General features: G+C 42.6%; 1 protein-coding gene across 1 annotated transcript in view; it reads right to left on the reverse strand.

Annotated features, from left to right (window-relative positions):
• ELK3 (ETS transcription factor ELK3) overlaps nt 1–16,344 on the reverse strand; it is a 47,674-nt gene extending 31,330 nt beyond the window's left edge. The window contains exon 1 of the mRNA XM_081022537.1: nt 15,907–16,344. The gene's annotated coding sequence lies outside the window, so the exon portion shown is untranslated. The remainder of the gene's footprint in view (nt 1–15,906) is intronic.
• Nucleotides 16,345–28,000: the final 11,656 nt, after the last annotated feature.

Genomic DNA, 28,000 nt, shown 5'->3' on the forward strand with positions numbered 1-28,000 from the left:
TGGAAGCTCAACCCAAGGGTTGTTAAAGCATGTAAAGGGAAAAGTCATGTGTAAGCATTTTAAGTTTTATATTCCTGGCTGCCACTGCAAAGCCCTCTGTTGGGATTGAACGAGTGTACACAAATAGTTTGAGCTGTACACTCATACAATGATTTACATGCAATGTTCAACATGTGTACAATCTGTGTACCTGTGTACACGACAGCCGAGCTAAACAAATCAACAAATGTATATACTCTTTCACACAAGCAGATGTACCTGTATAGAGACAGCTCACACCTATGTTTGGTGTAACAAGTGTCACCCCACTTAGCTGGGGCTAAACCCCATTGAATTCAACAGAACTTAACTTGAGTAGACATGGCTAGGACTGCACTGCGAGAAGCCAAATAACTCTATATTAGTACTGCGAAACTAAAATCCATCTTAGATTCCATTAAAGAAGTGAGCCTTGGTGGTTCTCTTTCTTTGGGTTTGTGTTACCCATTCACTGTTTCCCTATAGAAGGGGTGGAGATGGAAAATGTTATGGGCAGTGCTTGCAGGCATGAACAGGAGCACACACACCTGAATCTCCCTCTCCAACATAGCTCCCTGTACAAAGGCCACTCTGAAATATGGCCCAATGAAGAACAAGGTGCAGTATTCAGAAGGGAAAGTTCAAAGAGCCCTGCTGAGCACACAGAAGCGCTTGGGCACCTGTACATGGCTGCTTGGACATGACTCTAATCCTAGTTGGCTGAATTTTTAAATGAAGTTTAATCTCTCATTAAACACCAACTGCAGACAGAAAAAGGGCATAGGCTACAGCTTTGTTTATATTTTATAGGTCAGAAGAAACCGTTAGTTTCTTCATAAGGTATCTGTCATGAAGGAATTGTTCAAAATATTCAGTACCTTGAGTCCTACAAGTTTTGTTTGAGCTTGGAAACATTGTAGGTAACACTGAGTTTACCTGAGTTTACATGGGTTACAGGTCTAGGAATATGCTAACAAGTTGCTAGAGCCAGCCGCCCCCCCCCCCAAAAAAACCCCCTACTACTACTCCTGCTACTACTACAAAATACAAGAGGACACAACACTTCTGGGGACTTGATGCATGTAGATCTCCTGAGCAAAGGAACACAAGAAAACCAAGCGGTTCTACAGCTGATGGTCTTCTCAATAGGATATTTTTTTCCTATGTTGCTTTTGTATCCCACCTTTCTGCCACAGAGTTCAATGTGGCATACAAGGTCCCCCACAAAAACCCTCTGTTATGTACTGAAGTTCTCACCCTGGGCCGGCAGAGGGATACTGTAGATAGTTTTCACTCAGGTCCACATATGCAAATTAGGAATTGAAAGTGACGTTCAGTGATTGGATAGTTACAGAAAGTTATTACTGTTGCATTGTAGTGGAGCTCTATATAAGCAGGCTGGCTGAACCCTTCAGTTCTGTTCTGTTCTGGCCTGTGAATAAACAAGAGCTGTCTGAAGAATCGCTGTGTCGTCTGATATGTTCACCCACAACTTAACACCTTCTATATGAGAGGAAGGCTAGGCTGTGAGACAGAGACTGGCCCAAGGTGATCCAGTAAGCTTAATGGCTGAATGAATATTTGAACCTGCATCTCCCCATTCTTAGTTCAACACTCCAGCCACTACACATCATGCCAGCTCTCTTGATTCACCCTATCACAACCACTTTTATAAACATTAGCTATTTTTTACACTGCTGAAAATCTTACCATCCTGCTAGGTAAATTGTTTGCTTATAATACTTTTCATATATTCAATAAACAATATCCAGTCCTCCTTATATCTTTCATCATTTTGATTTATTATTCTAGTGGTCACCCTTGCTAGCTCTGCATATTCCAACAGTTTAACATGCCATTCTTCCTTTGTTGGTACCTTATCTGTTTTCCATTTTTGCACTAATAACACGCGGCACCTCAGCCATGATCCAAAGCTCTATGGGGTTCTAATGTACACACAGTGCTTTGGTCAAGCAGGAGTTGCTCCATCATTTCTAAGATTGTTTCATTTACGCAACATTCCCCAGCATTTATCAAGATGTGGCAGGCCCTCCTTGCATAGATTTCATCTGGGTATTTGTGCTTCTACAAACACATGGGCTGCTTGATTACTTTATGGGGGAATGCAACCCACAAAAGACATATTGCTGTACAACTGAGAGAAAGAATTGAAGTTTTCTACACTTAGCAGTATAAAGTGATATCCTGCATTAATCATACCCACAGTAGACCCACTGAAACCAATGACCTTAAGGCCATTGGTTTCAGTGGGTCTACTCTGAGTACAACTTAGTTGGATATCATCCATACTGCCAACCTAAATTTTGTAGGTCTCTGGCAAAGAATTAATCAGATTGACTGAGTTGTTCAGCATTTCGCCACTATAATTATATACTACCTCCGTGAAAACAACAACAACATTTGTTTTAATTTGAAATAAGAATTACTAAGGAATTTTTCCACATGTTTCCTTGGGGAAAGGTGTTCCAGATAGTTAAAATAAACTGTGAAAGTTTCAAATTAACTTAATGGACTAACACCAGCTGATGACATGGCTCCCCAAATCAACACAGACTGTGGAAACTTCACATTGGACTTCAAGCACCTGGCATTGTGTGCCTCCCCATTCTTCCTGCAGACTCTGGGTCCTTGGTTTCCAAATGAGATGCAAAAGCTGCTCTCATCAGAAAAAAGATTTGGGGAGCCATGTCATCAGCTAGTGTTGGTCCACTGTGCTTCATTAATTCCAGGGTCAACGTAGCTGTCTACCAGGAGATTTTGGAGCACTTCATGCTTCCTTCCGCAGACAAGCTTTATGGGGATGCTGATTTCATTTTCCAGTAGGACTTTTGTCACCTGCCCACACTGCCAAAAGTACCAAAACCTGGTTCAATGGACATGGGATTTCTGTGCTTGATTGGCCAGCAAACCCACCTGACCTGAACCCCATAGAGAATCTATGGGGCATTGCCAAGAGAAAGATGAGAGACATGAGACCAAGCAATGCAGAAGAGCTGAAGGCTGCTATTGAAACTTCCTGGTCTTCCATAACACCTCAGCAGTGCCACAGGCTGATAGCATTCATGCCACGCCGCATTGAGGCAGTAATTGATGCAAAAGGGGCCCAAACCAAGTACTGAGTACATGTGCACGCTTCTACTTCTCAGAGGTCCAATACTGATCTATTTGCAGTCCTTGTTTTGCTGATTTCTTTTAATATTCTAATTTTCTGAGATTGTTAATTTAGGGTTTTCATCAGCTGTACACGATAAACATCACAATTATAACAAATAAAGGCTTGACATATCTCGCTTTGCATGTCATGAGTCTATCTCATATATTAGTTTCACCTTTTAAGTTGAATTACTGAAATAAATGAACTTTTCTACAATATTCTAATTTTTCGAGTTTCACCTGTATTAATATGCAACATAACACTAATGGACAAAGTTTGAAGAAAAAGGTAGATCCTTTGTTATAAAAATGTAATATAGGTTTCAGAAAAATATCTATTCCTGTGCCATTCTGTGCATAAAAGAAACCTCTTGTAAGCATTATTTGATTTTACAAGAAGCTTTACTATGCATGTTTCAGCAGAGTGGCTCATGGGATAAAACAATATAAAACTGAATACTGGTACATTATGTGCAAAGAAAAACAACTAAGCTTACATTAAACTCAAATAAACATGATTGAAGAAACTAACACACATGCACGTTATCAAATTTTAAAATAAATTATTCAGTGCTTGTCTAATCGTAGTTAGCCACAGATAAACCAACTATATGCTAGTAGTGATGTGCTTTGTAAGTCCTGGGTTTCTCATACCTAAATCATTTGCAGCAAATGCATGCCCAATCTTTCCTCAAAGCATTCCTAGAAAGGCAATTCCATAATGTCTCAAAGCAGATTACTATGTATTACGGGTTTCTCTGACCTATGGCCAAATGAATATTGCACTGGTTTGTTCCACACTAGGTTACTGTATGTGCGTCCTTTAGAGTTCTGGTGCCTGCTGTGAAGGGCTTGAAGGAAGACACGGCACCCTAATTGGGATTTATGTTGGCTCCATACTTGTTTTCCAGTTCCTTGGAGTGTCTTCCATTTCCTTGTTTCTCTTTTTCAGCAGGATGCTAAGACATCCTGCAACTGCCTGTTCTAGCCTTCAGCTGCGTTTCAGTATTCTGTAGTGATGAGAGTGCTGCTGGTACAGGATGTACATAAACTGAACCATATTGACTATTAGTCAGTGTGTAGCTTTTTCCAGGCTACAAGCCCTACGTCCATTAATTTGTGTTCATGGGAACAGGTTGAAAAGTTTTGTGTTTTTGATAACTCTTCCACTAGCCTGAGTTTATCCATCTGCTGCATATGTCCCCACCTTGTCTCCCGTCATACAAATACTGTACAAGTATCATCAACAGTTGGAACAGCTTTTAAGTGTCAGCGCTTGAACAAATACTTTGAGAAAGTGTATCCCAACATCAAAATTAATCCTGTTCTCAAGAAAGAACCTATACAATCCAAACTATATACATTTTAAAACACTTTGTGCTTTAGTGTTTTATTTCAATGTTTAGTAAGCTTGACTTCCTGTTCCTACATCTTGACATTCCACTCTAAATCATGACTAATTCTGAAGTCATACATAATTCAACAAAATTCTTAAGAACAAATATGCTCTTGTCTTTCTCTAAAGTCTCCAAAATACTAGCTGATTCATTAAAGCAAAAAAAGCTTCAAATAAAACAAACATGCATCATCACTCAAATCTATGCGATATGTTTATTGTGCAAAATAGTGAAGGAGCAAACCGCAGAAAATAGCAGAATAAACCAAGAGTTGGCATGGGAAAGTATGCGTTTCAGAGCAAGCATGTCATCATGGCCTGTTGTAACTAGCATTGGGCGTGGCTTGCAATGACAGAGAAGAGCTCAAGGCCAACAGATACCTTTCTGGCAGGCAAGTGGTGCCCATATTCAACGTGGCAAAAGCAAAAATAAATAAAGAACCACTTTGCAAAGTGCTCAGCGCTCCACTACAGCTAGGCCATGAGTCAGCATTTACGGAAGTGAAGGGTGTGTATAGTGTAAATAAACAGGCTACTTTTGACATGAATCAGTTGAAATGTATCCTGGAGTAGTCCCAACACAAATTACCGTAACCCAAAGGACACCACAATTAAGTATAGGAAATGTAAATATAATAATTATGGAGGCCCTTACCAGTCCATTTTTCAGGACATCTGGGGGTTTTTAACTATTCTGCTCTACGTTGATATCCCACCAAAATTTCCCTTCTTCAAATGCATTATCTGCAATGCAAGCAAACTTAATTTGTTTTAACTTTTAAAGTAGTTAAACTGTAATGGCCTTACTCCAAGCAGCCATAGATTATTTTATTTTTTTAATCAAGATCTAAAATATTATCCAATAGCAAACCCTGGCTCCCTATACCATGCAAGGGCAACAAACGGTTCCTTGTTTGGAACCATTAAGAACATAATAATTGCTCTACTAAATATCAGGCTACAGATTCATAATAGTCCAGCTTACAGAAAACTCATAAGCAGGACATAGTGCAGATAGATATTGCTCTTTGTCAACAGCAGCTGATACCCAGAGGGATCATATTCCATTTACGGTCTTCAGGAGAGCGCCCCCAGAGGGAGATTCAGAGGTTTCTCTTGAATACAGGCTCCTCCATCAGTTTATCCCCCATTATTTTTAACAGTGTTGATCTGCGATTGGAGTTCCCTGAGTCCCTTTAAAGTTCTGGCTGGAAATAAAAGCTATGATTTTTTTTAATGATCTCAGCTTAACAGGGGGGGGGGATGTATTGGCATATCACATTCCAAAAGCTATGGGGGCACACTGGACCCCATAATGTTAATGGGAGAAAAAACAGAAGCAAAAAAATGCTTAGATGAAAAACTGAGCTCAGAATAAATATCTGAAGTATTCCAGTAGTCTAACTGAGTCTTTGTTTTTAAAAGAAAATTACAAATAAGAAATGGATATTAAGGCTATGTACTGCTGTTCTTTGGTATATGGGTGTATCCGCATGTGAGTACACTGGTTAATTCGTTCTGGAGGTCCGTTCTCAACCTGTAACTGTTCTTAACCTGAGGTACCGCTTTAGCTAATGGGGCCTCCCGCTGCCGCCGCAAGATTTCTGTTTTCATCCTGAAGCAAAGTTCTGGGTTAGTGGAGTCTGTAACCTGAAGCGTCTGTAACCCGAGGTACCACTATATATGTATTTATATATTACAGTGGTACCTCGGGTTAAGTACTTAATTCATTCCGGAGGTCCGTTCTTAACCTGAAACTGTTCTTAACCTGAAGCACCACTTTAGCTAATGGGGCCTCCTCCTGCTGCTGCGCCGCCGCTGCACGATTTCTGTTCTCATCCTGAAGCAAAGTTCTTAACCTGAGATACTATTTCTGGGTTAGCGGAGTCTGTAACCTGAAGTGTATGTAACCTGAAGCGTATGTAACCTGAAGCATATGTAACCCGAGGTACCACTGTATAGTGGAACAGTACAGCTGCCTGTGTTCTTAAGACTCTCCTTGGGGATGTGGCTAAGGAGGTGGTGCTGAAAAGGACATGGGAGCGTTGGTCCCTACTTAGCTCAGTGTCGTCCACCCAGATTGGCAGGAGCTGTCTGGTGCCCCAGGCACTGGTCTCCGCCAGCCCAAACTAGAGATGCCAGAGACATGCAAAACATGTCCTCAACTATTGAGCCATGATGAGCTCCTTTGCTTCAAGTTTTACAACTACAGCATTGCTCCTGCATCAAGATGAAGCCAATTAATTAATTTATAATTAATTCCCTACAGCAAAATTTAATTCTGGGGTCCAAAGGACCCCTTCATCCCTCTCGTGATGATGTTTTTGGTACAAAGATAAATGTATAGGTAAAAAAAATGTACAAAATCAGAGGGGACTCTATTCTGGTGTCTTTGAAGTGGTGCAAGTTCATAAAAACTGAATTTACAATACAGGGAAACTGCTAAGGGCAGAAATTCAACATTGTGTTCTTCCTGTTGTTCCATCTGCACAAGCATTCCAGTTTGCCAATCATAACAATACCCACTCCCCATTTTAAAAATTGGGCTCACAAAACTTTTTAGGAGTGACATGGTGGCTTAGGCTCCTGCAGGTTCCGCGCTGCCTGAAACGGCGGTGTGGGACTTGTGTCTGCCTACTGCCTCTCCCTCAGCTGCCCTACAACTGAAGGGGAGGTGGCAGAGAGGCTCCAAGCGTTGGAGAGGCTCGCCCTGCCCCCAACTGCAGGACACACCCCCGCACCAGGCACCCGAGCGGCTAGCTACACCACTGCTCCCCCTTGCGCTGTTATTAGGATTCTTCCAACCCCACCCCCAAGCCAATATGGGGGGGGGATACAGGGGGCAATAGGGAGGCAAGCAAAAGTCCTTGCATAAGTGAATGCTGCCCTAAGATCATCCATACCACACACTATTTCGACACATTGCTGGAGATAGAAAGGATCCCAGTTAGCTTAGACATTTGGTAGTTTTGCTTTCTTATTTGTTTTGATAGAGGTGAATTGGAACCACAATAGTTTAGTAAGTTAAACTTTTTTTTTTTTTTTTTTAAGAATTGCAAAGAAGGGAATGAAACACTACAGGACAACTGACTGCACAATTGTTGAGGAAGTCATGGAGCATGAAGTGTATCAGGTTTGCTAAAAACAAGGTTACATCTATTTCAATTAGAAGCTGGGGTCCACATCAACTTCACTCCCCTGCAAAAAAGAAGACTTTCAGGCATGTCTCTGATGCCCTGGAAGGAGCTGTGATGAGAAAAGAAAATAACATTGAGCTCACACTAGGAGGTTTGTTTTTTGTTTTGTTTTGCTCCCAGAAGCCTAAAGTTATACAGTGGTACCTTGGGTTAAGTACTTAATTCATTCCAGAGGTCTATTCTTAACCTGAAGCACCACTTTAGCTAATGGGGCCTCCCGCTGCCGCCGCACCGCCAGAGCACGATTTCTGTTCTCATCCTGAAGCAAAGTTCTTAACACGAGGTAATATTTCTGGGTTAGCAGAGTCTGTAACCTGAAGCGTATGTAACCCGAGGTACCACTGTAGTATACGCGTAAGTGCCTTGTGTCTCATCACTTATCTTTCAAGGAGAAATTATTTTCCATCTCTTATTTCTAAGATAGTTATCTAGCACACCGTGGCACACATGGATTGAAGAACATTGATTATTTTAACAACATACTTTTCTCTTTAAGAAGCTGGGGTTTTTTCTACACGTACCATGCTTTACATACAAGTGTGCAGCTGGTTTCTTCACATTTTGGCAATCTATCAGAATAAATTGTGCACTTCCTGATCCCGTGTACATTAGGCCTTCAAGATGCATAATTAGGAGCAGATAGTCTACTTAGTAGCAAAGGACTCCACCTGTTTCGGGTAGTCCAGACATAACACCACACCACGGTTGGTGTTACGAGAATCAGCTTTTAAGCAGCTTCAGGCACACCTGCTTCCTCCTACCATCATGTAAAGCAATGACCTCTTTTCTTTCCTTGCTTCAGGCAAAGCATACTCTGCCATCTCATTCAAACCAGAAAGATATAGTTGTGCTTGCCCTATAAATCAGAACCAGAAACTAGGATCCAGCTCTGCTTTTCAATCCTGTTTTGCAGGGCAATCATATAAAATAGTTTTTCCAGTTGAGACAGAATGATAAACTATGGTTTGCCACAAAACCAGGAAAGAGACTGCTTCATGCTAAGAAGAAAGGAGAGGAGGCAGCAGTGGTACAAAAGTGCAAGGTTCCTCAAAAGATCATTCTCATAGTCTTCTTACATTTGTACCAGATCTCTCTAGCCCTACGTGGACACTGAGTCTCCTCAGGTGTAAGCAAACATGTAAGGATAAGGGAGGGCATGCTGCCAAACCCTACCACCACCTTCCCGAACATCAGCTATACAGTGGTACCTCTGGTTACGAACTTAATTCATTCCAGAGGTCCATTCTTAACCTGAAACCGTTCTTAACCTGAGGTACCACTTTAGCTAATAGGGCCTCCTGCTGCTGCCGCGCAATTTCTGTTCTCATCCTGAGGTAAAGTTCTTAACCCAAGGTACTACTTCCGGGTTAGCGGAGTCTGTAACCCGAAGTGATTGTAACCCGAGGTGTTTGTAACCCGAGGTACCACTGTACATCTACATCCTTTACATTTACATCATTTACAGTCACATGAATCTGAATATCCAAATAAGCAAACCAGGAAATTAATATAAGAATTACCTTGATTCATGCCAATCTCGTAATACAAAACTTTTCTAAAGCTATTTCACCTCTGCTTTAGCTACAACTGTCAAAGCCACTTGCCTCCTAGTCTCAAAGTGTCACTTCAATCCACACACAGCATCATGTTTTGGGGGGCTTGTTTCTGTATGCATACCTGTTCTGTAGGCATGCCCTCTCCTAAATATTTTGGTCCTGGGCCAGCAAACATTTAGCCAGCCCTGCTGCATCATTCTAAATCATGAACAAATTAAAATCAGGTTCTCATTTAAAAACAGGGGAAAAAAATAATATTTGAAGTTAATTCCTTTGTTTATAAGTTGGTAGAAATACCAATAAACAAAAGGTAGTCCATCATATATATGCCTACTTAGTATTACAATGTATTACAGAAAGATCAATGGGACTTACCATAAGAATGCTGCCTGAACCATTTAATTTATGAGATGTTATAGGACTCAGGTTTCCCTGAAATCCATGCATTCTAATCAGGAAATTCTAATCCCAAATTGTGTGAAGTGATTGTGATTGTGCAGTTTATGCTTAAAAAATACTCCTAACACTGCAGGTGACGTAAAAGTTAGAGGTTTCTATGCCCATCTTCACAGCTCTCTATCCTCCATCTATGCCAGCAAGCAAGAAACATTATCAAAGTTCAAGGCCACATTCCAGCCAGCCAAAAATCACTCAAGAAGGGTGCAGTCCTTATGCCTCCAAAGGTAATTTTAAAAATGCGCTTGTGCAATGCCAGGCAAAATTTCCAATGCTGCAAGAAGCAGCTGGATTTCTACTGGACTACTATAATGCACTTCACATGGGTCTACCACTGAAGATGTTATGGAAATTACAACTACAGTGGTGCCCCGCAAGACGAATGCCTCGCTAGACGAAAAACTCGCTAGACGAAAGAGTTTTCCGTTTTTTTAGTCGTTCCGCAAGACGAATTTCCCTATGGGCTTGCTTTGCAAGACGAAACGTCTTGCGAGTTCTTGCGAGTTTGTTTCCTTTTTCTTAAAGCTGCTAAGCCGTTAATAGCCGCTAAGCCGCTAATAGCCGTGCTTCGCAAGACGAAAAAACCGCAAGACAAAGAGACTCGCGGAACGGATTAATTTCGTCTTGCAAGGCACCACTGTAGTACAAAATAATGCAGCAATCAGGCTAATACCTACAAGCAGCAGGCCACAATAACATTAACCTCTTTTAAAAACAGCTACGTTGGATGCCAATTATTTTCTGCGCCCGATGCAAGGTATTAAGTCCTGAACACCTTGGGATCCAAATATCTGTAAGAATGGCTTATTCCATATTGACTGGCCCATAACCAACAGACGAAGCCCTTTTTGTGGTCCCCATGCAGGATGAGGTATGTGGTGTGGGAGCCTAGGAAATGGCCTTTTCACAGTGGGGGTTCCTCACCCTACTGAGGTGTATGTTGCCCCATCTCTCTATAGTTTCAGGTGGTTGATTAAGACACATCTTTTTCAGTGTTATTCAGTGGAATCCTTGCACTACCTGAAAGAGTGCTTTGGATACTGGCAGCAATGATTTGTTATTGTGAATGATTTTATCTAGCGTTGCCATATTTCTAGAAGTAAAATTCACGACACAAAAGTTGTTGAGATTTTTTAAGGAAGCTCATAGTTGCTGAGCTTTTTAAACTCAATCTCGAAATCCTGGACATTTTGCCAGTTTTCCAAAATTCCCCCTGGGTGCTATTTTCACCTGTTAAATCCCGGGGAATTCCAGATGTACAGTAACCCTATTTTATCTATTTGCTTTTGTTGCAAGCTCGCTTGCAGCTTGTGCAAAATCACCTAAATAAATAAATAAATAAATAAATACTGACTGGGAGTTCAACATTGACCTGAGTAATTATTCTACCTTCCCATAATTAACAAAACCAGAAAATATATTCAAGTATGCTTCATTTGCCTATTTCATACAGATTATAAAATTTGTACAGAATTTTTATTTATGTATTTTCGTGTCAGTAGACCTTATTAAAACCCTCCTGACGCATAATGAAATCATCACTGCTGAAAATCTGAGACTTAAGTGGTTGAAAACATGTACCCCTACTCCAACTGCAACACAAGCTAAACTATATGTGAAAGGAGTGCAGAAACACTTCTCTGTTTTGTTGTCCTGCTCCCCACATCTGTTGCGTATCTTGAAAACTGAAGAGGTGGCAGGATACCCTCTCTGCCCGCCTGCCCCACAATTTCTAGTCATAGGGTTAAAAAGCTCCTTGCCTACGTGTTAGTAGTGAGGTCTTTTGTCAAATCCTGGTGTGTATGGTACTATGTTATTATACCAGCATTTCTGTTCACAAAAACAAAACAAATCCCCCAGTATTTCTTTCTTATCAGAGCTACTGAATGCCTACTAACAAACATGGTGAATGAAGATATATATGGGTGTAGATCAGGCTTCCTCAAACTCGGCCCTCCAGATGTTTTGAGACTACAATTCCCATCATCCCTGACCACTGGTCTTGCTAGCTAGGGATCATGGGAGTTGTAGGCCAAAAACATCTGAAAGGCCGAGTTTGTGGAAGCCTGGTATAGATATACCACATTTTATTTTGACTGAGTTCTAATCAGCTTAGGTGTATACAGACAACCACACACCCCCCTGCAACAAACAAGCACAGCAAAAAAGGAGGGGGTCTTATGCTTGAGTAGCATGTTTTTCTTTTTCTTTTTCCTATTACCCAAGTTTATGTTTTTACATGAGAACTGGAGGAGGAAAGGGACTCCAGATTCCAGAAGCCACACTTCTACCTAAGCCTCTTACCAACCTGGTGCCTGCCTTTCAGCAAGAGCCTGGTGTCTTTGATGGAGGGAAGTTCCCACTTGCAGGCTGTTCAGCTCCACCTGCTCAGGAAACAGAGCGCTCAGGCGGAGTTAGGCTGCACGCATGTGCGTGCACACGATATCTCCAAGGACGATTTTTGCCTGCCACTGAGGAGGCAGGCAGGGGAGACCGAGAGCTAAGGCAGAAAGCCACCCTGCAGTGCACACACAGTTTATCAAAGAGCGAATTTTGCATCAGTCTGCTGCTGCCGCTACAGGAGGCACGGAAGAGCAGCTGAGGCAGAGACAGCAATGACAATGGCTGCACAGGACAGGAAGAAGCATTGGCTTCCCAATTTTCACAATACAGTGGTACCTCGGTTTACAAATTTAATCCATTCCGGATGTCTGTTCTTAAACCGAAACCATTCTTAAACCGAGGCATGCTTTCCCTAATAAGGCCCCCCGCCGGCAGTGCCCTTCCACCGTTCGGCTTCCGTTCTTAGACCGAGGTAAAGTTCGCAAACTGGGACACTACTTCCGGTTTTGCGGAGTTCGTAAACCGAATGGTTCGTAAACAGGGCTGTTCTTAAACCAAGGCACCATTGTATCATGCTTTTTGACTATCACACACAAAGACACACACGATTCACAATATATTGCCAGGTAATTATTATTTTTTAATTGTTATCATGATTTGCTCTTGATATTGATATAAGACAATATATTGATATATTGTCCGGCCCTAAAAGTGGAATGATATATGGATGGTTCACTATAAATCCACCACTATTATTGCATCATGACATGTTGCAGAATACACCTGCAAAAACCACCCGTCTGGAGTTGTGCTTCTTTGGGAATAATGTTCTAGAGCCAAAGTGGTACCCTCCAAATGTTGTTGGGACTACATCTTCCATCATCACTGAACACTGGCCAAGTCAACCATGGCTCATGAGAGCTGGAATGCAACCAACAACATCTGGAGGATGCCAAGTTGGTTGTCCCTATTCTGAAGTTTATGTACCACTATTCAAAAGGCTGTACTCCATCCCACCGCTCATCAAATGTCTATGATCGTAAGGGTCTGAGCATAACTTCTCCAGAAAACAGCAGACACTGATAAAGTATTCACTGTATGCACCATTTTAAAGGTCAAACCCAGCATTTTGCATAGGTGCTCGCAGCCCAAGACTGAGCCAAGTGCCTGTTGAATATGGCCATGTTCAGCAATACTACAACAGTCAGTCCTTGAAGTTACAAAAGCCTGGATGGTAATTCTCAGGCCACTACTCAAAGGTAAATAGTGAAGTCAACACAGAAAATGTAATTGACTTCACCCCCAAAGGTGCACCCCTCCATTGTCGCCTGAGGCAGATGGATGCCCACAGCAATTGATAGAAAGCACTCCTAGCCACTGCAGCCACCTGGAATTCTACAATTTATTGAATTTCTAAACCATCACATATCGGGTTTTGCAGGAACATGGGAAAACCAAAATAAAAGTGCAATAAACCAATACCTATTACACTTTTTTCAAACACACAATGATCCTGATATTCTCCATTTGTATCCAAAGGGTGCCAATCCTGGATAAAATGTTTTTGGATATTAATGCAATTATGGCTAGGAAAATCCCCAGATGCCTGGTAACCTCATCAGTTAGAAATTTGATATGGTACACAGGAATGTGACAGACGCATTCAGCCCTAGACAGGACAGCCTCCAATCATTTGCATTCGGGGTACGAAAGTTATTTCAATACAAAAATAAGTTAAAATGCAAATGTCATATAATATTTTAAAATAATCACAAAATTGCACGCATTAGTTGCAAGAGAATTTGGCCAAATGCAGTTAGCATATATTTGCTTTTAGATAAACATTTTATCATCCTCTATTTACTAAAAGAGTTGGAAGGAAGGAGGCGGGAACTAATAAGATACGGTAGATCCCATTTTCAAATATTACACATCAAAGCCCTAAAACCAATAAAAAAGCATAAAAAGGCAAAATAAAGGGTAAAGCCCTTATTTTAGGAACATTAAAATGAAACCATTGTGTCCTTTGTCATTTAAAAAGCCATTCAAGATCACATGATAAAAAAGACGCTGCATTAAATTAAGTAGGTCCCACCCCCCCACCCCCCACCCTGACTAAATAAAGATGTAACTTGTCTCGCTTTCAACAGTAGTGGGCAGAAAAGCTGAGAGGGCTTCACAAAACCCTCCTGTGTTAGGGAACGGAAACTCCTAATGAGATTAGTTGGTGTGTGCAGACATTACTTAGCCATGACTAAATGGGCTCTCTTCCTGCAGCCAGTGGAAAATTCAGGGAACTTTTTCCTCCTGCAACATCAGAGTCCCTCTAACCTTCAGCACAGCCAGATCCAAAAACAACTCTCCAGTCTCTCCCCCCCCCCCTTTTAAACTGATGGTGTAAAATATAAAAATGGAGTGGGGAGGGGGTTTGGTGGAGGCAGAGGGTGAGAGTGAAGGAAACTCTCCAGCTCTCGCTCTCTCTCAAAACTACAAAGGAAACTGTAAAAGAGCAAATACATAAACCTGAGAAGGAGAAAACCACAGAGTTTCTTTGTGAGCTGCAGTGACTCATTTTCAAGATGTTGTCTGCTGCCAGTTTCAAACCGGAAGCGCATGGCAATTAGTCTTGCTGTTTCCAGACAAGCCAGAAACTCTCCCAACACTGCCCCCCTCCTCCTCCAAAGCCCCTTGGCCGTTTCCTCCTCTCCTCGCAGCCCCCAGCAATTTGCGCTGCCCTTAAGCAAACTGCTCTAATTCCTCTGGGCTACAGTCTGGTGTGCGGTTCCCCCCACCCCACCTCGCCGCCCCACTCCTTCCTTCTGCGCGCACACACTCAAATTCATTGTCTTAATAAAACGGCCCATGTGGCAGCAAGAGCAGGGACGCCGCCACCTCGCTCCCAGGTTGTGGAAACACATAAAGGCGCACATACAAACTCTCTTTCCCTCTCCCCTCACACACCCCTAAAGTGGTTCATGGCGACGCAGCGCCTTCCAGCTCACCCGCTTCACAAAGGCACTGGCCCCCACGCCGTCTCCCCAAACATAAGGCGACCCCTCCCCACCGCCACGCGCGCGCGCGCTTCGAGAGGCGCAGTGGCACCCCCAGACTCCCATTTCTCCAGCCAAGTTGGACGCCCCTCCTCACACCCCTCTTCCCCGCTGGAGAAGAGAGCCCCATCTTTAGCCCCCACCCCCCCGACGTTTTTTTGTCAACGGCAGGTGGAGACTCCTCCACATTGCCATATGCACAACAAGCAGTTGACACAACGCGCGCCTCCTGCAGAAGTCAGGGACTCCTTTCTGCCCCCACACCCCGGGAGTTCCCACTGCCCTCCCTCTCTCACGCACAGTCCAAAAGGGCGACGTCTCGCCAGTCTCTCTCTCTCTCCCCCCCGCTCCGCGCGCCCCACACACAACCCACTTTGCTCCCTCTCAGACATTTCCCAACCCCCCCTCCCCGACAGATGGCACTTCTGCCCCGCAGCAAAGAGCTGCAACTGGGGCTTCTGGAGCTGCCACTGGAGCTCCCGGCGCCCGGGACTCTTCTCCCGCCTCCCCCGGCAGCCCCAACCGGATGCCTTGTGGCGGGGCAGGGATCTCCCGCACCCCCCACCCGTGGCGCGATACTTTTCGCCTTTTATCAGGGAAGGTGGCGGGGGGGGGACTGCCTGAGCGCCATCCCATGCTGCTCCCACCTGTCTGCCCCTCGCCCTTTTCTGCCTCCCCCCTCCAAACTCTGCCCAACTTTTAAAAAGCTTACATACCCGGAGTTTGGTGGGCTTCTCCGATCTCTCCTCGCAGGTTTAAAGGGAGCTGCGTAAAATCCCCCCGTTTTCCATACTGACAGTCCTCGAAAACGCTCTGTTGCTCTTGTAATGAGATCCTGATCCCCCCCTTGTTTCTTTCTCTCTTCCACCCCCCACCCCCACCCCCGGTTGGTGTGTGTGCGAGAGTGAGAGAGAGAGAGAGCAGGAAGTTGGAGCAGTCAGACAGCGAGCCGGCTCACTTCCTTTCCTGCATTATTCCCCAGGCGGTTTGCAGTCTGTGTAAACAGGCTTTTCCTCCCTTCTCCCCTCTCTTTGGCCACTGATGTGCAGCATTGCTGTAATATAAGACACACACATAGTAAAAGGGTAATGGCAACTTCACTCAGACGCACACACAAACCAAGGAACTCCAGCAGCTCCCTCTGACCTCCACCTCTTCCTGTTCTGCACCCCCGGGGAGGAGCTTCAAACAAGACCAACAAACTTGGCTCATCAGCCACAGCTACTAAAAACATAAGGTGGCTTCGCTGAAAAATAATAAACCAGCTTTCCCCCAAAATGCTGGGATAACAGCAAGCTGGAGTCATTTAACTGTTCTTGCAGACCCGCGCAGAGAGACCCCACATGCACATATCTGTATGTTAAATGCTGTGTTAACAGAGTTATACAATAATAGATTGAGTTCTATTCATAAGCATGCATGTATTAATATCTCTACTAATATAGTGTAAGCAACAACAAATATTCTGCATTTTCTGTTGTTGTTGATTAGGGTGTCTGGACTTCAGCTCTGCTAATTACTGTGGCCCTTACAACTTTTCACCAGGCTTTCTACTGATAGAGGTGCTATAAACTGCTAAAGTAAGACACAATGGGACAGTTCAAAGGCAGCCTTCCGTTCCTTGAAATGCAAAATCAAACGGTTTCTGAGCTCAGTGACCCAGCAGAGAAGCTCTGCAATCCAGTACACAGGCTGCTGAAATCCACAACTCTGATAAAATTTAAGGTGCTACTACCAATGCACAGGACTGTAGTCTTAATTCAGTGCTATGACACACAGTAATTTAAGGAACAGCAAAAATAACCACTTAGAAGCAGTGAAGTACTATTAGATTCAGCATTTACAATGCAACAAAGTCAATAATGCCTCAGAAAGAAGGAGGTCTGTAAATAAAATGTAAGTGAAAAGGGCAAGACAAGAGGGTCAAATATCTCCAGAACTCTTGTTGCTTATTCAAAACCAAAATAATGGAAACAAAACTCAACCAGAATGTGCACTGAAGATTAGGAAAGGTACCATCAAATCCTAAGAGAATGCCAGCATAGTTATAGAGCTTTGGCCAAGGATGTTATTAGACGCCAGAAGGCGTCCTTCAAAAAATGGAAGCCTCCCCAAATTAAGAGGTAAAGGAACAAATATATATATAATCTAGCCAAAAAATGGTAGCAGAGAGTAATGGGCTGGTGCGAGGGGAGAATTTGAGGAGCATCTTGCAAAAAGACCATTAAGATCAATAATAAAAAATATTTAAATTATTTAAAGACCTCAGCAATCTGGCTAGGAAGGCAAGCTAGGAAGCTGTTGAATGACACAAAAGTAAAAGGTGTGCTAAAGCACGATAAATGGATTGAATAAAAGCTGGAGGAATTTACATGTATTCACTGGAAAAGATGCAGGGCAGATATTAGTGCCTAAACTGATTTTTTTCAGAAAGGAAGTCTGAGGAAGTGATGCAGATTGGGTTGACCAACAATAAAGGTCTAGGCCTTATTGACAAATTGAAAATGAACGAATTACCATGGCAAGAGTTCTTGAAGAGCTCACATGTGAAGTTGCTGGTCTTCTAGCAAAGACATCTAACTTGTTCCTATACCAAAGGACTGAGAAGCAGCCAGTGCAATAACAGTTTTAAAAAAGGGATCAGGAAGTATCCAGGACATAAAGGTAAAGGGACCCCTGACCAATAGGTCCAGTCGTGACCGACTCTGGGGTTACGGCGCTCATCTCGCTTTATTGGCCGAGGGAGCCAGCGTACAGCTTCTGGGTCATGTGGCCAGCATGACTAAGCCGCTTCTGGCGAACCAGAGCAGCACACGGAAACTCCGTTTACCTTCCCACTGGAGCAGTACCTATTTATCTACTTGCACTTTGTGCTTTCGAACTGCTAGGTTGGCAGGAATCCAGGACATAAGGGGCTGCTAAATTTAACACCTGCTCTACAACTATTGGTGAAAAGCATTATTAAATACAATATTAACAAGCACACAGAATAGAGTGGTGCTGAGCAGGTATTGTGGACTACAAACCTCATCAGCCCTGGCCAGCAAGACCTATGGTCAGGGACGATGGGAATTTTCAACACTTGGAGGGCATCAATTTGGCTACCCATGATATACATGGACAAGTCTTGTTTTTGGGTTTTTTTAAGAGTCAGCATGCCTTCCTCAAAGGTAAGTCCTGTCTCAGTAACTTTTTAGGGTTTATTGTAAGTTTCAGCAAGTAGTGGAAGGAGGTAGGTGCAAAGTGATTTCTCCTAAAGCAGGAGAAACCAGTGTTGTGCCCTCCATACACTGTTGGACTACAGCCGCCCATCATTTCTAATTGCAGTCGTACCTTGGTTTTCGAACAGCTTAATTGCCGAACGTTTTGGCTCCCGAATGTTGCAAACCCGGAAGTGACCATTCTGGTTTGTGAACTATTTTTGGAAGCTGAACATCTGACAGGGTTTCCATGGCTTCCGATTAGCTGCAGGAGCTTCCTGCAGCCAATCAGAAGCAAAAATTTGGTTTTCGAACATTTTGGAAGTCAAACTCCTGGAACGGATACCATTCGACTTCCAAGGTACGACTGTATTGGCAACGCTGGCTGGGGCTGAAATAAATTGTAGTTTGCTAATGTCTGGAGGACATTATGTCAGCTACTGCTGGTGCAAAGTGATTAGGTGAAAATTCCTGTACAGGGAATGCCATCAGCAACTAAGGAACTCTGTAGTTCTTGAGAATGCATCTGCCATAGGGAGGCACAAGTCTCTCAGACTGCAAGTTCTAGTGTTTCTTGTGCAACTTACTTTCTGTGTGTGTCCCCAGGTTTGTTTAGATAAGGGCAAGCACATACTACTCAGAATGTTGTCTTTCTTGTTCTTACAATACTTATTGACTCTAGCACCCCATAGGTTTGCAATAACATCCTCAATAATTATCTACAAGTTAGCCTCTTTTTTATTCTTTGTAGTAATGGGCTTGCAACCAGGGCAGGCCCCAATGAACCTCTGAGCCCAGATAGAGTCCTCTTTTTCCACCCACATGCTTGGGCTCCTATGTTTGGATCTGGCTTACAGCAAGGTTCCTCTTCATACTGTTATGAGTTGGTTTGTGTGTGTGTGTTAAACTGGTTGCCAGACCCTTCTAATCCTTGGATCCAGCAAGTGTTAAAAACTAATCAAGTCAGGCTAGCTACCTGATGAGGTGATCACCTGGATGATCGGCCATTAGGAGAACAAATGAAAGAGGGCTCTGTGCGAGACAAACAAATGGGTGGAGACCATCCCACAACTCAGAGATAGTTAGAAGGACAAGGCTTGAATTTAGAGTTGAGTTTTGCAGTGATGAAAGCAGCAAGCTGGAAAGCCAGAGAGACAGAGCAATGGTTGATTTCTCTTTGAATCCAAGGCTGCAGTTATGGGAGAAACAAGACCCTTTTTGGGTGTTAATGCTGTGAATTGTAGGCTCAAATAGTATATATATATGTGTAAATAAACCACATATCATAAAGACACCACAGTCGCATTTCCAAAAGGAAACACAAACCCCTAGAGGTAAGTGCATTGTGTCAGTTGTGCTGATCAGAGCAAGCACAATTAGATTTAAGCAGAAAATTCAGTGGTGGTTGTTTTTATGCTCCCTGCATGCAGTCATTCATATAATCATAGCATTAGAGGGCCCCTTCTTCTAAATCCAAATCTCTGCCATTCAGCTCATTCCGTCCGCATTTCAGTTGTCCTCTGTATTTTCCTGTAGTCTCAAATTTAGCATGACAAAGATGGAGTTCCTCATCCTCATAATTCCTGTTCTCTCAAAGAGATCAGAGCAGCAGTCAGATTGGGAAGAGGAGAGTGAGGATATGGGTGTTTAAAACATCTCCCCACTATTTTCCTTATCAGAATTGCCTTCTTCAGTTCAGGCTTCGGATTTTCCTGCAAAGAGAAGATTACAAGGGAGCATTGTATGTTCCCCTTTTAGACAAAGAGCACCCTGGATATGTGTGTGATTTTGATCAGGAAAATAGAGAGTGAGGTTAAACACCCCCTTTCCTTGGGCTGCTGCTCTGACCAAACATCCTAAGCAGCTGCGTTTTTGGCTACGAATATGCCATACTTTTAAAGCCCATTTCCCTCAACGACAACAAGGATCCTGGGAACTGCAGTTTACAAAGCTACAGTTCTCACAACCTTTAACAAATTTCATTTCACAACATTCTTGGTGTGTGTGTGTGTGTGTGTGTGTGTGTGTGTGTGCTTTAAACCGACACAGTTTATAAAAAACACAAACTACCAGGAGATCCAGTCACCTATTTGTGAAGATGTAGCATAAGCTGCAAGAGAAGCCATCAACGGTTTGACCATTCATTTAGAAACCTGTTTTTGAATCTGTCCTATCGTGGTGTGAACCCTTTTTTTGATTGACACGAGAAAGACAATCCTCCCAGATTCAGGCTCTGTAGTTCACCACCTGTGCTACCTGTGACTAACTGGATTCTGACATGTCAAATCTTTATGGCTACCCCAATTCTGTTTTTGCAGTCTGGACCAGGGAGATATCAAAAGGGGATTCTGAGTGGCTGCCACACATGACTAGTTGACTGAGGACTCAGCTACACAGCTGCAAATGAAACGTTTTAAATGTGTTGTAAAGTGCAGTATGCAAATGTGACACTAGACACTATGCCAAATTCAATGTATTTTTTCAAAACTTTTTTTAAAAAAGCATTTTCACAGCATTTTTTATATGTGTGTAGATTCCACCTGAGTTTGACTTGATGTATCAGACGTGCAGGTCTACCTCATAGTTTCAGGAACTACTTTTTGAACTGAACTACAGTGGTACCTCGGGTTACATACGCTTCAGGTTACAGACTCTGCTAATGCAGAAATATTACCTCGGGTTAAGAACTTTGCTTCAGGATGAGAACAGAAATCGTGCTCTGGCGGCGTGGCAGCAGCAGGAGGCCCCATTAGCTAAAGTGGTGCTTCAGGTTAAGAACAGTTTCAGGTTAAGTACGGACCTCCGGAACGAATTAAGTACTTAACCCGAGGTACCACTATATCCAAATTCTCAGTTTTTGAAGGGATATTTATCATCACTTTCTGACTAGCCAGAGCTAAATTTTACCGCCCCCCCCAAAAAAAGTTGCTATAGTTTTCATAGCAAAGATGAAGATTCAAATCTAATTAGGAAATGACATTAACTCTTTTTAGAAGTCCTACTTCCATATTTATTTAGGTGGGAGATTTAGAGACCACAGATAGTCATAGTAATGCCTGCCTTATAGCCAGCATGCTGTTTTAAACTTCTTTATATTTTTACAAAACGAATATGCTCCCTAAATGATTGCTTTAATGTTAAAACACTGTGCTTGTTCTAATCTTATTTGCTTTAGCGTGTTTAGCAGCACACCTTTGTATATGACTTTTTTTTTATATATTGACTTACACTGAAAGACTTAAGCAAAAGGAAATCTAACGAACTGCTGGTAATTTTTGGCCACTGTTTATGTTTGAACTTTCCTCCTTCTTCCTGTAGAAACTTCCGTATCCTCTTCCTGTGTCCCTGCAAAGGATTGTACAATGCTGAACAAGAAATGCTACACAGGCAGTGCTCCACCTTTCTCCTTCCTGCAGGGATATCCTTTTCCTTGCAGAAATGTTAAGAATGTAATGTTCCTATCAAAATGGTAGTTTATTATTTTGCCTCTGTCCATTTCTGAATTCATAACTAGATAAAAGTTAAATGTATATGCAACCACATAGCATTTCTTTTCCGTATGAAATGTTCACTGTCAAAATTGGATTTTAAAAAAAGAAAGAAATTTAATCAAAATGACCAGAATCCCAGGATCTTATCAAGAATGCAAGCCCAAGATAAATGAGAAAAGGGTGGGTAAGCCTTTTCTCTTAATTGTTTCAATTGAATGAACAGGAAAAGGGGTTGAGGAGAAGGGTGGCCTTCTACCTATCTGACACCAGAGTGTTATTAATTAACTCCACTATAGATTTGTCGGTTGCAGGCTGAACTTTTAGTCTGTTACACCTCCCCACCCCACCCCCGAACCCTACAGCTTTTATCCGGATGTATTTTCAATAGTCATTTCCACCATCACCCTGCCAGAGTGCGACTGGTTTGGTTGCACTGTGTGTGAAGCCTCGGGGGTGCTGTGGGGGGTGCTGCAACTATGATGTACAATGGAAGGCGAGAGATAGGGGGGTCATCAAATTTTTCGTTGCATAGGGCACCATGGAAATTTGAGGCCCCAAAATCTTCCACTGACTCTGCAGACAGCTTAAATCAGGGGTAGGCAACCTAAGGCCCATGGGCCACAAGCGGCCCACGGGGGTAGTTTAACCAGCCCACAAGCTGCCCCTGAACCACTCGGTGAGTCCCCATGCGCTGTGCTAAACTGGCACAGCGCGGTGCGAGGACTCAATTCCGCGGCGCCAGTAATCGCATCTGCACATGCGCAGACACTGGGAAACGCATCTGTGCAGACACGGGAAATCGCGCGCCCGCAATCCAGCCCACCTTGCTGACCCCTGGCTTAAACACACACAAAATTAGAGTGCACTGTGCATGTGGCAGACAAAAGCCTGAGCTGTTAATCACAAGAACAAAATTAGGGTTTGTACACCACTTCTCAGCTCATACTGGGATCTAGATATGTTTCTACCTTATGTGATCTATCCTAAATACCTGCCAGTAGCAACAAACCACTTAGATAACCTTCATTGGGGAGCTTTCATTTATATCAAAGGAAATTTCAGACCAGAAGACAAAACAATAATGCATCTTAAATTAAGGTTATATGGAATATATATATTTAAAAGACTCTTATCATCATTGACAAAAGGGGCCGGGACCTTTTTCATACCGAGGGCCATATTCCATTCCGGACAGCCTTTGGGGTGTGGGCAAATTATGTGCAGAGCAGCAAATACCAGTATACATTTTACATTAAGCTAGTTTTGCACACCCTTCTGTATCCTCCATCTAGGCATTAATTATCAGAGTTCAATGCCACATTTTAGCCAGGTAGAAACATTCTAGGAGGGTGCAAAGTAAGGCTAGTAACACATTTGGCCTGGGGCAGGAAGTGGGGGTATAGCTGAGGAGGAGGAGGAGCTTGGAAGAATACCAAGGGCTAGATAGAGAGGCCCAGAGAACTGCAATTTACCTCTGAATCTGAGGTTCCCTACCCCTGGTTTACAATATGTGATTTCTGAGGAGCTCAATTTTTCTCTTTTCCTCATTTGTTAAAACTGATTTGTCCTAAGGACTAATCTACACTGCTCATTTAAAACGTTAAAAATGTGTTATAAACATGTGGCTGTAGAGCAGCGAGCTGTCGTCAATGTAAAATTGCACTGAGAGCTTTGCTCCTTTTTTTAAAATAGCGTTTTCCAGATCAGTGTAGATACAGCCTTACATTCAAGTTGCCCCATTCTTAGCATTGATCTGTGACAGGAATAGCAGTGACTAAACCAAGAGTTTCCTGGCCTGTGCATTGGAGTCCCTGACTTGTGGTGACTCAACAATGTCCTGCTTTGGGCAAATTTCTCTCGTGCATCTAGAGGGCACGACATTGCCTAACCCAGCTCCAGTCAAACCTCGGTTTTCAAACGTCTCGGCTGCCAAACGTTTTGGAAGCCAAACGCCGAAAACCCGGAAGTTAATGCTTCCGTTTTTGAACGTATCTCGAAAGTCGAATGGCTTCTAAGGCGCATTTCTCCATTTTTTCAATGGATTTTGCTGCCAGCCCTTTGATCCTCAGTTTTCGAATGTTTTGGAAGTTAAACAGACTTCTGGAATGGATTATATTTGAAAACTGAGGTTTCACTGTACTGTATAAGATCTGCCCAACACTCCATCTTGACTATTTCTAATTCTGTTGATATTTATATTTCCAACTCCCCACATGCTTGACTGCTAGTGACCTAGCACTCTTCTGTTTCAGCCCTAATTATAATTAGCTTTACCTTTTTTATTCTCTTGCACTCACATCTATTTATCTGAGGTGGGAATTATGTTGTAAAGAAGCCCTATTGCTTTTAATGCGAGCCCTCAAAGAATTAATATCCAGAAAGGAATTAATTCCCAGCTAGCACATTATGCAATGAAATGAAGAGGACTACTAAATCTGAGGAAGTCATATGAGAAGTTGCATCCTTTTCAGCTTAGAGAACAAAGAAGAAAGTTGGATGAAAGATGATAAACAAAAAGCACAAGGAACAGGACAGTCCATTACATCAACAGTAGGATTTCCATGTTTTCCAGAATCTATCTTGTCTCCCAGCTTTTTGGAAGTCAGGCTTCAAATAAAAATGTAATACTCAGAAAAGACCCATTAAAATCAACGGACTTAAGTAAGTCATGACTCAACTAAGCTGGTTTATTTCAGTGGATGTACTCTGAGTCAGATGCCACCCATATTGTATTATTTATTTTTGTTGTTGAAAGTATTTATTACTTGCGAAGAGATAAAAGAAATACAGTGGTACCTCGGGTTAAGTACTTAATTCGTTCCAGAGGTCCGTTCTTAACCTGAAACTGTTCTTAACCTGAAGCACCACTTTAGCTAATGGGGCCTTCTGCTGCCACCGCACCGCCAGAGCACGATTTCTGTTCTCATCCTGAAGCAAAGTTATTAACCCGAGGTACTATTTCTGGATTAGCGGAGTGTGTAACCTGAAGCGTCTGTAACCTGAAGCATATGTAACCCAAGGTACCACTGTAATGAAATGCATTTAAGCTAGTTGTAAAAATAAAGTAGCGTAACAAGAATGGCTGGAAGTCAAGTCACTTGATGGGTGTCCGTGTGGGGTGGGTGTGTAGGTATGTTGATATGTATAGTATTGGTAGGTATTATATAGAGTAATGTAGGTATGTTTTATGTTATGAAAATAAGGTAGTGTGTTGTGTACATGTATTGTGTAAATGTATATGTATGTGTTTTATATGTTAATAAAATAAAATTTAATTTAAAAAAAGAAAAGAAAGAAAGTATTTCTTACTTGCTCCTCTCATCACTAAAGGTAATCCCAGGGTGAGTTGCATAAAAATTTAAAACATAATACATGATAAAACAGAAGAATACAAAAATAACACAATAAACCATTTTGTATCTTTAACCCACTTAACTAGACATTGCCTTCTATGTTCTCATACAATCCAATCACTTGAGATAAACTCTATACTCCAGGCTTGTACAGGATGCTCCTATCCATTACAAGTGCCCCAATAGGAACATAGTGCTGTGTCCTCCTTCGCACATCAGGGCAGGCATAGGTTTCTGAATCAGGAGCAGTCTTCAAAGGGATTCTAGAGCAGACAAGCCATTCATTGTGGCATCTCCCCCTCTTCTTTGCCTTTTTAAATGAACTAACATATTTACATTTGTTTAGCTTCCAGGTTTTTGTGATCTTGGAATATATTCCTTTCAAAGGTAATCTAGAGGGACTCTACTTTTTTCGACATCAGATTCTTCTTACTTTCATCTTTCAGACTCTTTCATCTCCCTAGTCTTTTTTGTCGATTGGTTTCTTCTGCCTTTTGTTTTGCTTTACAGTGTTCAACGGTTGGCTTCTCCTCCCCTGAGCAGGAAGAAACCCACGCTAGACTCTGCAAGGTTAGCTCTCTCCTCAAAGTGGAGAGAAATGATGGTTCTTCAGTACATTTCACTATGTCAGCTCCAGTCTGTTGACCAACCTCACTCTGGAGATCTGCAATGCTTAGGACATAGCAGAGTACCCTTTAGGAAGGGACCTATTGTCGAGTCATTATGATTGTCCTCTCCACTGGATTTTAATCTGAAGCCACAAAATACTCTTAACAGGTTGTAATTGTAAGCAAAATGTTGAGTGTATTTTCTTGTTGACAGAACAGCTTGGGCACAAGTGTGTAGGAGGGTGGAGGCTTGCCCCCTTGGCCCAGCCCCCGACATCACTGGACATACCGCCTCCATTCCTGGCCTCCATCTAATTTGTGTGGAGATCTGAAGGCTACATGCCCCCCTCTTGGTTGTGAGGAGGTTTGTGAGCACAAGCCTCCTCACAACCAAGAACCCTGCCTTTTGAGGGTTCCTGATCTAGAAGGTACCCAAAAGGTTTGAAGTGAGAACTACCGGTACTTACCGATGGGGCTTTTGTTAAATCATGCCACTGCTTATCATGCTTGCAGAAAAAGATAGAGAAAAGGGCAGGTATGGAAAGAGAGTGAATGGAGAAGAGCAAAGAAGGATGGCTCTATCCACCATTATCTCCGGCTCTGACCACTGACTGATGTTTCCTGTGGGTTAATAGCCCTACATAGAGTAGGAAAGGCACAAAAAATACTAATATTCATAAGATCCAGCTGCAAATTTGAAGCATGCAGGTGATCTTGCACCTGGGATTTTTTCTAGCTCTGATGAAGTGCATCCTGGATGCCAAAACCAGGTCAAGATTCTAATGTACACACAGTTACAATGGGTGCCTTCAGAATATACGTTCTTGTCACCATTACTTACATTGCTTTTTGAAGATGAAGGGACGCATACACATAATGCAATGTGATCTCATGGAGAAAAGGAGATGCTTTTCTGCTTCAAGCAATACATATTCCATGCATCTTTTGTAAGCAGTACAGAGAGTACCAGTGCTTGCTAGGAAACAGACACATGTCTTGCCCCTCTCCAGTTTGTCTGCACATGCCTAATCTACTCCTGTCTGTCAAATGAAACATTCTAAGAGGTCTGAAAGATTTGCATGGAACAGATTCTTGTGTAAGTGGCATGCTTTTTGGGAGGCATGCTAATGGAGGCATTTCTCAAAGATTTCTTCCAGGACGCAATTATTTCTAGCTTCCTCAAACCATGCTCCATGGCACTTTGTTCCTGGAATAAATGGTACTGCATGTAAAGGTATAATTATGTAGACATCTTTGTTTTGCTCACATTGGCCAATGCTAATGTTAGAAAGCACTTATCCTGTGGGTAAGACATGCTGGTGCAGCATCCATTGCCTGGAAACACTAGGCAGACGAACAAGGCCAACTTGCAGGGCTTATTTTCCCTTTCTTTTAAAATTGCAGACCACAAACACTGATAGAACGTAAACTGTTTTCAGTCTAGACAGGATGAAGAAATGGTGGTGCCCTTTCAATTTCTTCTCAGCAAACCAGTACCTTTCCTCCTAAAGTGGATTCATCGCTTTTTATAAATTACAAAAATATAATGCCTTACTAGTAGATTTAAATTATTTATGCTACCTGATGCTATTGCATGCTTTACTAAGAAGGAAATTTCAAGTTCAGCAAGACTTACTTTACTTAGAAAATGTCAGGTGTTGGGCTGATTTCCTCCACCCCTCCCCAGCCAGAGAGCAGGTACAGTAAGGCAAGTATAGCTTCCTTCTTTACTTGCAATGATGGGGTGATGGGTTTCTGGTTCTGGGAGCATTTTATGTGAAGTATGCTACCAAATTGCTGGCAGTTAGAAGCACAAAACCCAAAATTGACGTGTGTGAGAGATAGACGCTAGACAGAGGAGGCAGCCTGAAGTCTGGGAGGGAGAGACATGCTTGATTTCTGCTGGAATCCAAGGCTGTGGCTATAGGAGAAGCAAGGTCTTGTTGGGGTGTTAACACTGTGAGCCCCTCCACCATAGGCTCAGGTTGTATATCCATGTAAATAAACCATATATCATAAAAACACTGCTGTCTCCACTGTCCCTCATTCCGAGGAAACTGAACTCTGGGTAAGTGTCTCAAAACACTGCGATCTCACACCACTTGGAGACTGGGGTGGTATGCAACAATATTTTGAAAATTGTGAATGGGCGTGAGAA

Source organism: Podarcis pityusensis, assembly GCF_964106645.2.
Source record: "Podarcis pityusensis genome assembly, chromosome: 10".
NCBI lineage: Eukaryota > Metazoa > Chordata > Lepidosauria > Squamata > Lacertidae > Podarcis > Podarcis pityusensis.